Here is an 11,869-nt window from a genome sequence, read left to right as displayed (position 1 = left end):
GAGGGGGAGTAATTAGTGTTTTTATGTTTGTTGATTTGTACCCATATGCTTATGTAAGCTTTTAGGGTTATGGCTTTATGCATAGTTTGTAGGCCTTGTGGTATGTACCATGCTTAAGTGCAGCCTTTATGCTATGTTGAAATCAGTACTTTAATCTAAATGTTCTGCATTGTGATTGTTGTACTGTCACTCTTGTGCCCTTGTAGGATTGTTCCTAGATGCATATGCCTTGTGTGCTATGCATTGGTTGAGTGTTGAACATACAAGTGTCCTGCCTTGTGCTTGTTAACTTGTATGTCCTTGTGTTCATTCCAAGTGTGAATGAACACTGTGATCACTACTTTGTGGTGTTCACTTGGTTGATCAAGCCATGGTTTGTTCATTAATTCCATCTTATGCTTGATCTCATATTGCCTGTTTCATATGCATTAATAATTTTCTGCTTACAATGATCATGGTGTATTGTTGTGTTTCAGGAGTTTATGTTCATATGATTCAAGTGCTTCACAGCTTCTAGAGTTAGGTGTGAGTGAGTTTTGTTCAATTGTTCCCAACTCACATGTTAAGTCTAGAGTCTGTTTTAGGGTTTTGTCACGGAATAGCCAAAGGGGGAGATTGTAAGGTTGAATTTATTCAACCATCTAATTGGCTTTATTCCGTGCCAAATTTGCTTGTAATTCAGCATTTAGTAACCCTGTATTTAGGTGGGATTGTTGTAAGGGTAGTGAGTGAGATAGTGTGAAGATTGCTCAAGAGTGTGCAAGAAAACAGAGTGTCGCGGCTGGGACTCGCGACTGGACTCGCGGCTTCAACCCGCCAGAAGATGCACACGTGCCAAGCATGCTGGAAGATGAACAGTCATGCTAGCTGGAGCACTACAGGACAAAACAGGACAACTGGCCATACGGTTAACTCGCGACTGGAACTCGCGACTTAGTCAAGCCGCGAGGTCAAGCCGCGAGCCACCCCTGTTTTGGAAAAACCTGACGTTTCGCATTCCACTCCTCTTCAGTATAAATACCCTTTTAACCCACGATTGAAAGAGAGCTTCCAGAGAGAATTTTGAGAGAGAAACCCTAAAGAAAAACCAGATTGTTTTACCCACAATCTCTACCTTAGAGTCTCATCAAAATCCCTCACTCTCTTCCTCTCCATTGTCAAATCCTTGAGAGGCCATTATACCAAACCTGGTTCTCACCATTATCATCTCTGTGAGACAGACGTTTGGAGTTCTGGGAAGCAGTTAGGAAGGAGCCAATATTCATTGGTTGATGCTACGGTGTAGTAGCGGAATCCGGAAAGCTAGAAAAGAAAAAGGTTCGGCGCAACCTCGTTGGAGCAAGAAGCTTGGAGGGCTTAGGTGCATTGGGTAGATTAGGCTTGGAGGGTCTATTGCTGTCCTTGTATCCCAACTGTATTTTCTAGTGGATTGATTACCGCTTGGAGGGCGGCGGAGAGGTTTTTCGCCGAGGTCTTCGGTTTCCTCTTCGATAACATATCTGGTGTTATCGCTGTGTTTGCATCTTCCTTCCTCTCTATCTCTGCCTTTACATTAATCTGCTGTGGTTTATTTTGATGTGGCTTAGATAGTTGTTTAATCAATTCCATGTTATAGCATATGTTAAGTTTCCGCACACTAGTTGTTTAACATATTGCATGTGTTGATTAAATTGGTTTTTGGGGGTCTAAACGTTCAAAAGTGTTTTTGTACACGTTTTTGAACTTTCAGCTTGCACTTCAGTCTTTGGGGGTATGGAAATCATCTTGTCGGGCTCATATTGATCTCATAAAAACAAAAACAAATTTCATGTGAATCTTTCCTTCATTTTATTTATTTATTTATTTATTTTTTTATCATTTGAGTAATGTCATATCATTTAATTAATAATTTTATATTTATATGAAATTTATCAAATAAATTGTTGGATTATATTTTTTTATTTATTATACTTTCCATCCTTGCAAAATTTCATGATGATCAAAAATCAATTGCTCTCTCATCTATAATACATTTAAATTTCAAGTTTTTATAATTTAAAATTATACATAAAATGTGAGTTTTTGAATCTAATAATAAATAACATTAAATTCACTTGAAATTTGACATGTGTTAAAAAAAAAATGAGAACATATAATCTGTTAGGTTCTAAGTACTTAAGAACTAATGTATTAGAACTCTATTTTGTATTATTGGCAAACCATGATCAAAACAGATTTTATAGTCTTGTTTAGACTTACTCAAAGTGAATGCGTTTTATGTAAAGTTAGAATCAAGTTGCTGCAGAAGTTATAGTATGATTCTGCCTAGCTCAATCGATTGAGAATTAGGTTCAACCAATCGAAATTCAAGCAAAACGTTTTTCTCCATAATTTTCCAACTCAGTCCTAAATCCATATGATGTGTAGGGTTTTATGTTTTGCCCTAAGTATAAAAGGGAAAACCCTACCCACATTTTAGGTTACTCCTTTTGCTGTGTGTGTGAATCTTTTGTGAATTTTTTGTGAGATCTAGAGGTATTTACCTTCACACATACTTAGGATTATCAAGAAGGAGAATTCAATTCAAGAACTTGATGATCATTCAGTTGCTGCAATAAAAGCTTAAAGGTACACAAGCAGGAGTTCTTGTACTTGCTGGAGAATCTAAGAAAGAAGGAGTCCGTGGTCTCGAAGTTTGCACATAGTCATGTCAGTAAGTTTCTACTAGTGGATATCAATAGGATGTTAGTGGTCTAAGTCACTATTGTAAAACTTTGATTCTTTCATAGTAGATTCAAGTTTACCTTGAGGATAGCTAGGTTAAATCCTCCCTAGATTTTTACTGGTTTGGTTTCCTGGGTCTTTATATCTTTGTATTCTTTATTTTCTACACTTTACATTGATATGATTATATGATTGTGTTAACCTAGATTTGAAATTGGGACTAAGTAATCACTTGGCTAATTAACTAGGTTAATTCAAATGTGTTTTAAGGGGTCTAAAAACAAACAAGTGGTATCAGAGCAGGTTGCTCTCTTGTTGAAGATCTTTTGATCTTTAAGCTGATCCTTGACCCCTGTTGTCATGGATCACGGACATTTTCTGGTTATTCCTTCTCACTTTGATCGGAATAATTATACTTATTGGAAAGTAAAGATAAAAACATTCCTAAAATCAATTGATGAGAGAGTCTGGAACTCCATTGAATATAGATGGGAGAAGCCCACTACTCCTGTTAGTGAGTGGCAAACTTCTTAGAAAGAAGCAGCAGCCTTCAATAACAAAGCTATGAATGGAATTTTTAATTCTGTTTCTATGGTGGAATTTAAGAGAATCTATAATGTTGAGATTGCTCATACTACTTGGAATATCCTCCAAACTGTGCATGAAGGTACAAATGTTGTCAAAATTAATAAGTTGCATCAATTAACATCTAGATTTGAGAGTATTAGGATATCTGATGATGAATCATTTGATGAATTTTATGCTAAACTTAATGACATTGTTAATTCTACATACAACTTGGGTGAAATCTATGATCAACCTAAAATTGTTAGGAAGATTCTTAGATCTTTAACAAAAAGACTTTAGACCCAAAATGACTGCCATCACTGAAAGCAAGGATGTGAACTCCATCCCTGTTGATGAACTTGTAGGATCTCTTCAGTACTATGAGTTGGACCTACCCAAAACTAGCAAATCCAAATCAATGGCCCTTAAGTCTGTTGATGATGTTGATGTTGGTGGATTTGATGATGAGCTCTCTGCTACAGAGATTGCTTACCTTGCCAGGAACTTTAGGAATTTCCTTAGAAACAATAACAGAAAGGGAAGAGGTAAGAACACTGCTAAACCTAGAAATTTTAGGAAGAATGATCCCACTAAGGTTAACAACATTGAAAAAACTAGAGAAAAAGTAGGTCAATCTTCTAATAATTCTATGGGTCCTCAATGTTTTGGATGTCAAGGGTATGGTCACATGAAATTTGAATGTCCTATATACTTGAGGTCTAAGGGTAAGGCTATGGCTGTAACCCTTAATGATGATGAAATTTCTAACAATGAGTCTGGTAGTGATGAGGATGGAAACTTCATTACTTTCATTGCTACTGCTGTAGTTAATAAAAGTGTTGCTGTTGAGGAGAACCCTTCTGATGGGGAACTCTCTAAGGATGCAAATTTACAAGAAGCCTATAATAAACTTTGCAAAGTTGCTGCAAAGGATGCGATGAGTGTTGAATTAGGCATAAAGAAAATTGCTTCTCTTGAACTTGAAAAGAATAATCTGCTTGTGAAACTTTTTGATGCTAATGAATTGTTGAATAATGTGAAGGCTGCGAACTTACTTTTGCTTGATAAAGTTAAGAATTTAGAACTTGAATTATCTGTTGCTAGAGAACAAACTGATAGGTCTACAAGCTCCAAACTTAATCACATCCTAAGTGTTCAAAAGTCTCCCTGTGACAAAAATGGCTTAGGTTTTGTAGAAAGCATCTCTGTGCCTGCAACTCATTCCATAAACTTTGTTCCTTCTTCTTCTTTCGAACCCCTTGTGAGTAAGGTTGTCAAATCCCCTATGAGTGAGGCTAAATCTGTAGAAGTTACACCTCCTAGGAAAATTAAGGTTGATCTTCATGAGTCTAAACCTAAGGCTTCTAACCCTTCTAAGGGCAAGACACACGATAAGCCTGTATGGCTTTGTCATTTTTGTGGAAAGTCTGGGCACATTCGTCCAAACTGTTACAAGTTGCAAGCTGCTAAGCGACCAAACAAACCAAAAGTACCTGTGCCTCAAGCACAAGATCCTACGGTACTTATTGGTAAATTGGTAAAGGCTCTAAACTTTTATTCCAATCCCGGAGTTGGTAATCATTCTAATGTGAATAAGAACTTCAATGCTTGAGGTGCATCTTAAAAGTTTTGGATGCAAAAGGCTCAATCTAAGTGAGTATTTTTGATATGGTCCTTATGCTTCATTGCTCTACTCTTTGTGACCATTGTTCTTTGGTTTTTTTTTTTTTTTTTTTTTCTTTGTTTCTAGGATTTGCATTACATTAGATTCATGCATTTCATTCTAGTTTTTTTTTTTTTTTTTTTTTTTTTTTTTAGGAGAAAAAAAAAATGAAGCAAATTATGTTTTGCATTTATTTTCTTGGTTATTGAAAACAAGGTTGGTCAATTTATTTTCACATAACATGTCTTTGTATCTTGTTTAGCTTGGATAAGCTTATTTATTGCACTTTACTAGTTGAAACTTTGTAGTGCATGTTGTGTGTGAAAGATGTTTATAGTTTTTGATCACTTTGTCTTGATCTTGAAATCACATTTTTTTGACTGTCGGACTTGAACCTTTGGAGAAATGCATAAATAACCATCTCACCACTATTCGATAGCCAATCATGAATACCTTAGTGCATATCATAAGATTTTGTGCTCGAGAAAGTGTAGTACATGCACAAAAAGAAAATAAGGTGTAGCTTCAGTTAAATTCCTTAAAATTGGTGTGTACATTATTGGAATTAAAGTTAAATCAATCAAATAAAATTAGTGTGTACATTATCCCGGCTATTTTAATAAGTTTCTGCTAAATTAAAATTTGTGTGTACAATATGAGGCAAATCAAGAAACTTACATGATTGCAAGCTTATGATCTAGGAGATGTGAGAGTTATATGATGTAACTCTTTAGGTGATAGTCTATTTCAAACACTATATGATGAATTTTGTAGACTTTGTGTTTGATTTCTATTCACATATCAGTTCACATATAACTCAAGTTTTTGCTAGTTGCACAGATTACATAAGTTACTCTTTGCTAAACATTGTACATGTTATTATGTGTTTTTGGTTTGACCAACCAAGTTTGAAAAATTCCTTGAGTTTTATGCAAAACATATTTGATGCTTGAGAATCTAAGGGGAATGGTTTGAAAATCTTAATTTTGGGAGAACTGGGTTTAAAACATGTGTTTTTGAAAAGTATTTCATCTCATACTCATGCATGTGTTTCATATAATTCAATGCTTTAAAGAGTTTCTGTGTAAAAATACTGTGTTTTTCAAAAAACTGTTTTTTCTAGAATTTCGACCGATCAAACTTGTTTTTCGATCGATCGAAATTGCAATTAAAACTTGCTATGAGTCTCTGTCTGTTTCGATCGGTGCTCGATTGGTGTTGGATCAATCGAAGCATTTTCGACCGATCAAATCTAATTTTCGATCGATCGAAATTCGTATGGGGAGTTTTTTAAAACTTGAGTTTCTCACGTGTTCATACACTTTTTCAAAACTTTTCAAACTCTTTCTCTCTTTATTCGATCAGTCTAAGGCTCCAAGCAAGTTTTTTTTGTCATTTTCCTTCATAATTTTTGCAAGGTTTTCCTTCTACAAGGCCGGTAAGACTATTTTGCCTTTTCTTTTTCATTTATTTTATGTTTTCATGCATTAAATCATGCTTTTTGGGGAAAATTTTGAACCTCTTAGTTTTTGGGTTTTTTGTTGATTCAAGCCATATTTCTTGAAATTGATCAATGGGTTTTTGTTATAAGTTGTTATATAACTGATCTTGATGGTTTAATTTGATCAATTTGATGGATTGTGAGAAATTGAAATTTCTAGGGTTTGAATCTACCCGATTTGGGGTTTTTGTTCAAATTGAGTTTAATTGATGAAATTGGCTTGTTGGATTGATTAATTTGATCATTATAAACTGTTTTCTAACTTGTGTGATGATCAATTGGTCAATTTAGTATAAATTGAACAAGTGGTTTTTCAAAATTTTGGGGGGGTTTTTGTTATAAACTCTATGCTCAAGCCAATTTTGTGATTCTAAATTTAAATTGAACTTGTTATCACTGCATTAGAGCATGCATCATGACATTTATTTGTTCATGCATCATATAGATTGTTATTTCTATATTTTTTTTGTGCTAACTTGCAGTCTGCCCTTAGTTTTTCTTTTGTTCTTTTTGGTTTTTTTTTGTGTGCCTTGTCCTTACCCTAGCACCATGACTAAGAAGACTAGAGCCAATAGGAAAGCCTCCACTTCTTCTAATCCATCTTTTGAGAGTGATAGATTTCTGAGCATGAAAAACCAAGAGTTGTTTGAGACACTAAACCTTAAGAGAAAAATTTGGGCTGAGCGTAAGGTTTTGCTAGATGAGATAGATCCAGCCATTAGGACCAAAATGACAAAAAAAAAAAAAATTATATAATCACTCTACTTGCTTCCCCCCCCCCCCCCCCCAAAATTCTCGGTGGAACTTATAAATTTTCTTTTGTCATTAAGTTGTTATATTTTGTAGTATACTTATTGAAATTTAAAATATGATAAGTTATCTAAAAAAACTATCTTGTACACACACACACACACATGCATTTATGGGAGGTTGTTTTAACTAATATATTTAGTAGTTAGGACCACAACTTAGTGCCCTAGTGTTGACCTAAACCTTATGATTTTAAATTTTTTAAGTTTTATTTTGAAATTCCTACAAAAAAAAAAACTTAGGGTTGTGTTTAGATGGCAACATTTGGATTTGGATTTTAAATCAATGGATTTAAATGCCTTAATTTGAAATCCATTAATTTTAAAATTCCTTGTTTGAGTATTTTTATACAATGAAGGATTTGAAATTCATTATTTGAAATTCCATTGTTGGAATACCTAAATTTGGATTTGGATTTGGAATTAAGATCATAAAATATTTTTTCCAATTATTTTTTTTTCTTAAACCTTCTACATTTTTATTTTAGTAACATTTTTAATAAATACATGAGGTAATGAAAAAGCCATTGACAATCCAATTCACAAAATGATAACTAAAAATCTGTCATCATAACCAACTAATAATTTGCTATTAGTAACAACTTGGGCTTGCAAAATATGAATTTATCATATGACTAATTGAATTGAGAAATCCCTATTTGAAATTCTATCAGAAATTTTTTCAAGCACTTGCCATGCCTTCTTTTTAAACCCTAGATAGAGTTATCCTTGCAAAGAGCATGCCAACTCATTAAAACAACCAGGGCAATCATTAAACCCTAGAAGCTTATTTCTTAAAGTTCAAACTGCTAAACACTACTGTTGGAATTTGGTTGATTTGGATGCCTCTTTAGAAGGAGAAGAAAAAGGCTTGCTACAAACAGAAAATTGGAAGAACTCAACAAATTTTGATGTTTAGCAACAACATATTCTTTTTTTTTTTTTTTTGACTAGAAGTTGATTTGACTGATACTAAACTTGAAAAAAGGTGCATGAAGTAAGAGCAGCTGTCACGACCCAAACCCAATACCTGGATTTGCGACCATGACCAGCATAATAATATCAAGCTTGAACCTGATATTAACAAGAACCAACTACACTTTTAAACAAAAGCTTTCCTCTTTCTTTTCATTGTTATTTCTTTACTTTAATATATAATTTTTCACTTAATATTCAAAGCATCTACATTGTACTCCAAGGGATAACTTAATCCACCAGTCATTCAATTTCAGAATTTCACATAATACATCTCTTAATATATTAAAGTACACAACTTTCATTAGATCCTAAAATACACAATACTACAAAGCTAAGCATCAAACTTTCAAAACAGGGGCAATTCTTTTAAAGCTAAAACTAGTTCCTCCCAAAACTCGACTAAGGCTCCCTTTGCTCCAGAATAAAACTTGTTGACTGAAAAAGTAGAAGGGGTGAGCTAAATAGCTCGATAAGGGTAAGTTACATGAGAATTTAATAAGAATGCATGTAAACCAAAGCATTTCATTTTATGGACATTCAGATAGGAGAACATCTTTTAATTTCATGCATATTATTTTATATACTTTAGATTTTGTAAGCATAACAAACATATTTCATTTTATGGATATTCAGATAGGAGAACATCTTTTAATTTCATGCATATTATTTTATATACTTTAGATTTTGTAAGCATAACAAACATATCTTTGTCTAAAACATGATTGTATGGAATATCTCTATTCAAAACCTTTTAGTGCATAATAATCTTTTTAAAATAACCTCATGACTTACCAAATGCTCATATCACTTATCCCTTACCTAAAAGCAGAGAAATCAAGAGCCTAAGGTCGAAGGAGCTCAGACTTGGACGCTGGTAATACCTATACCAAATATCAAAGCTTATTACTATTAATTCTACCTTAGCATAAACTTATACATACATCTCTAAAACCTAGCTCTCAAAATAAAGGAAATTCTAATCCTACCTCAAAGAGGTTCCCAAAACACAAGATACATATATCAAAAAACATGATTCACATAACCAAAGAAAAATCATTATATTCACGTTCATGTTCAATCATATAACGAAGGAAACACATTCAATTCAATTGCAAGGGTTTAATAATTCATTAGGTTTTTACAGCTTGTCTACCAAATGCAAAGTAAATGATTTTTTCCAAAATGACATTTTCTAAATAACCAAATGGCAGAGTATTAACAAGCCATTCTTTGATTTTCTTACTTGCATTAGCATTCTTAATTAAGTAACCAAAATACCCCTGGGCAGCCATAAGGCAGCATAGAACTCAGTCATTGCAATTACAATTTTGTGTAGTCATTTAGGGTTAAACTTAAAACTTAAAACAAGGACTTAGCTTCAATCAGCACATGAAAATTAATATTCACACTCTTCAAAGCTGAATCTTATAAGTTCAAGGAATTATGTATAAAAATAAGTAAATCAGATTTCCAAAGATTGAATAAGTACATAATCCTCATTAATTAACACTACAGTTTGTTGGGATATTACAGCAGCCCACACACAAACAATAAACAACATAGCAGAATAAAAAATCAAACTTACCTCTCCTGCCATAGAGGACAAATATAACTAGCCCCCTTTTCTTTTTTCTTCTTAAAAAAAAAAAAAAAAGTATAACTAGTTTATTTGCAAGAACAAAAACACAAAGTAAAACTTAACTTTGGTCTTCCAATAAGCAGGTTTCATAGTGACATATATAGGATATACCAAATTATGCACTAAAGGTGGCCTATAGCAAATTTATTTTAGAACCTACTATCATCAAAATGAACCCAAAAATTGGTTGAACAATATGAAACTTTAGTGCATGTTAACTCTCTACCTCTATAAATACTAGTGTCGTCTAATGAAAATTGTATACAACAAAAAGAGAGAGAGAGGGAAAAAAAAAAAGAAAAAAGAATGAGAGGATGATGAAAAACACATCAACTAAACTAGGACAATTAATCAAGAAACACAAGTAATTAATTGTTAAGAGATCAAAAAAGTTGGACTTACCAGCAAAATATGTGTGTAACCCAATCGACCTTGTTTCCATAAGAAATTCAATACTTTCAAAACATAATCAGTCTCAACCTCTTATTTTACATTGTAACTTGAATCTTCTAACATAGCATCAAAACTTTTTAAATTTTCAACGAAAAGAAACCTTAAAGAATGAAATGTTGCTTCATATGACATGAGAAGATGCATAGCAAAGACATGAAGTAAAGAATATTTTAGTCTGATGGTTATAACTATGGTTACCTCTCTACTTTGAGAAAAAATCTTTTAACTTACAGCTGAGACCTATTGATTTCTATGCAAGTATTCTTCATGCATAATCATCAATTGTTTTGCCACTTGCCTAATTATCAAGAATTCAATAGCATATATGGACAACAAGTCCAAGCCAAAAAAACCTATTTATATCAAATAAGATTCAAAATATTAAAGTAGGTTCTTAATAAACAATCATTACCCAAAGAAATTCATTTCATTGACCAACATAAAAGCACGTCGCACCAAATATAGCCTGAAGCATAATTTTACATTGAAGCATGACTTCTCCAACTGAACTATATATATTCCCTTGAAGGGAACAACCCTGGCCTAGCAATATATATATATATATATATATGTATATAAATTCCCATTTAGAAGTCAAACCCAATTTAAGATGAAATTTACTCTTCTAAAAAATAAGGACTAAAATTATAGTTGTACTTGGAAAAAACAAACTGAGGCTCTAACATACTATATACAGCCAAATCAGCTACAATAATGGTGACTAGATTTAAGGCGATGTGAAGAGAGGGGGGGAGAAGCATTATACTAAAAAGATAACAATACTAACAAATATGTACTCCTAATAGACCATTAGAAAACCATCCTATTAGCCATAATTATATTTCCTCTGTAATGGAGAGGTAATTAATGTTATTGCCAAGCACAAAATTGAGCTTGCAAAGTTTAATTGCTACATGATCAACATATTTGACTCCAGTCCTAAAAAATCCAAATATAATAAACATGACTAGCCATCTGAAAAAACCTACAAGAAGAGAGCAAATCAGTTCAAACCTATAAAGTGTAGATAATACATGAACTCTCAATGTCTACCATCTTCGATTTCTGTGTTGCTTCCGAAAAAACAAACAAAGAATTTGGGGAAACAAAACAAACATGGCAATTAAGAGATTTTGCATATTTTATGGAATTAGGGTTTTGATCCTAACCTTCCAGTTCCACTATATCAAAGTGATTTTGATCTTTTTGAGAAACCTTCACTGGTGAGTAAAGCCACGAGACAGAGACGGAGATCACCCAAGTGAGATGAGAAGCGGTTTGAGAGAGGAGAACGCAAGAGAGTCCAGGGCTCAGATGAAAAAGTGTGTAACTTTTTTTTTTTTTTTTCTTTTGGCTTTTATACTAAACCCGCTTGAACGGTAGCAGCTTTTTCATTAAAATAAAATAACAGTTAGGATTAGAGCAAGTAAAATCTATGGTTCTGATTTTAGCAGGTACCGTACCCACCAAAAAAATATATGGGTACCGTAGAATGACCTGATTACAAAATATACGAAAAAAGAAACTATAAAATAAGGCAAAGTTTTATTTAAGGC

At 33.2% G+C, this 11,869-nt stretch overlaps 1 long non-coding RNA gene across 1 annotated transcript; it reads right to left on the bottom strand.

Annotated features, from left to right (window-relative positions):
- Positions 1–8,343: 8,343 nt before the first annotated feature.
- Positions 8,344–11,659, bottom strand: LOC126727054 (uncharacterized). The gene is made up of 2 exons (XR_007656134.1): positions 9,041–11,659; positions 8,344–8,656 (listed from the first exon to the last, which is right to left on the bottom strand). It is a non-coding gene; the product is annotated as an uncharacterized LOC126727054 (long non-coding RNA).
- Between the last annotated feature and the right edge of the window lie 210 nt (positions 11,660–11,869).

The sequence above is a fragment of the Quercus robur genome, chromosome 5, assembly GCF_932294415.1.
Source record: "Quercus robur chromosome 5, dhQueRobu3.1, whole genome shotgun sequence".
Classification (NCBI taxonomy): Eukaryota; Viridiplantae; Streptophyta; class Magnoliopsida; order Fagales; family Fagaceae; genus Quercus; species Quercus robur.
This window is presented reverse-complemented; position numbering and strand designations above follow the sequence as displayed.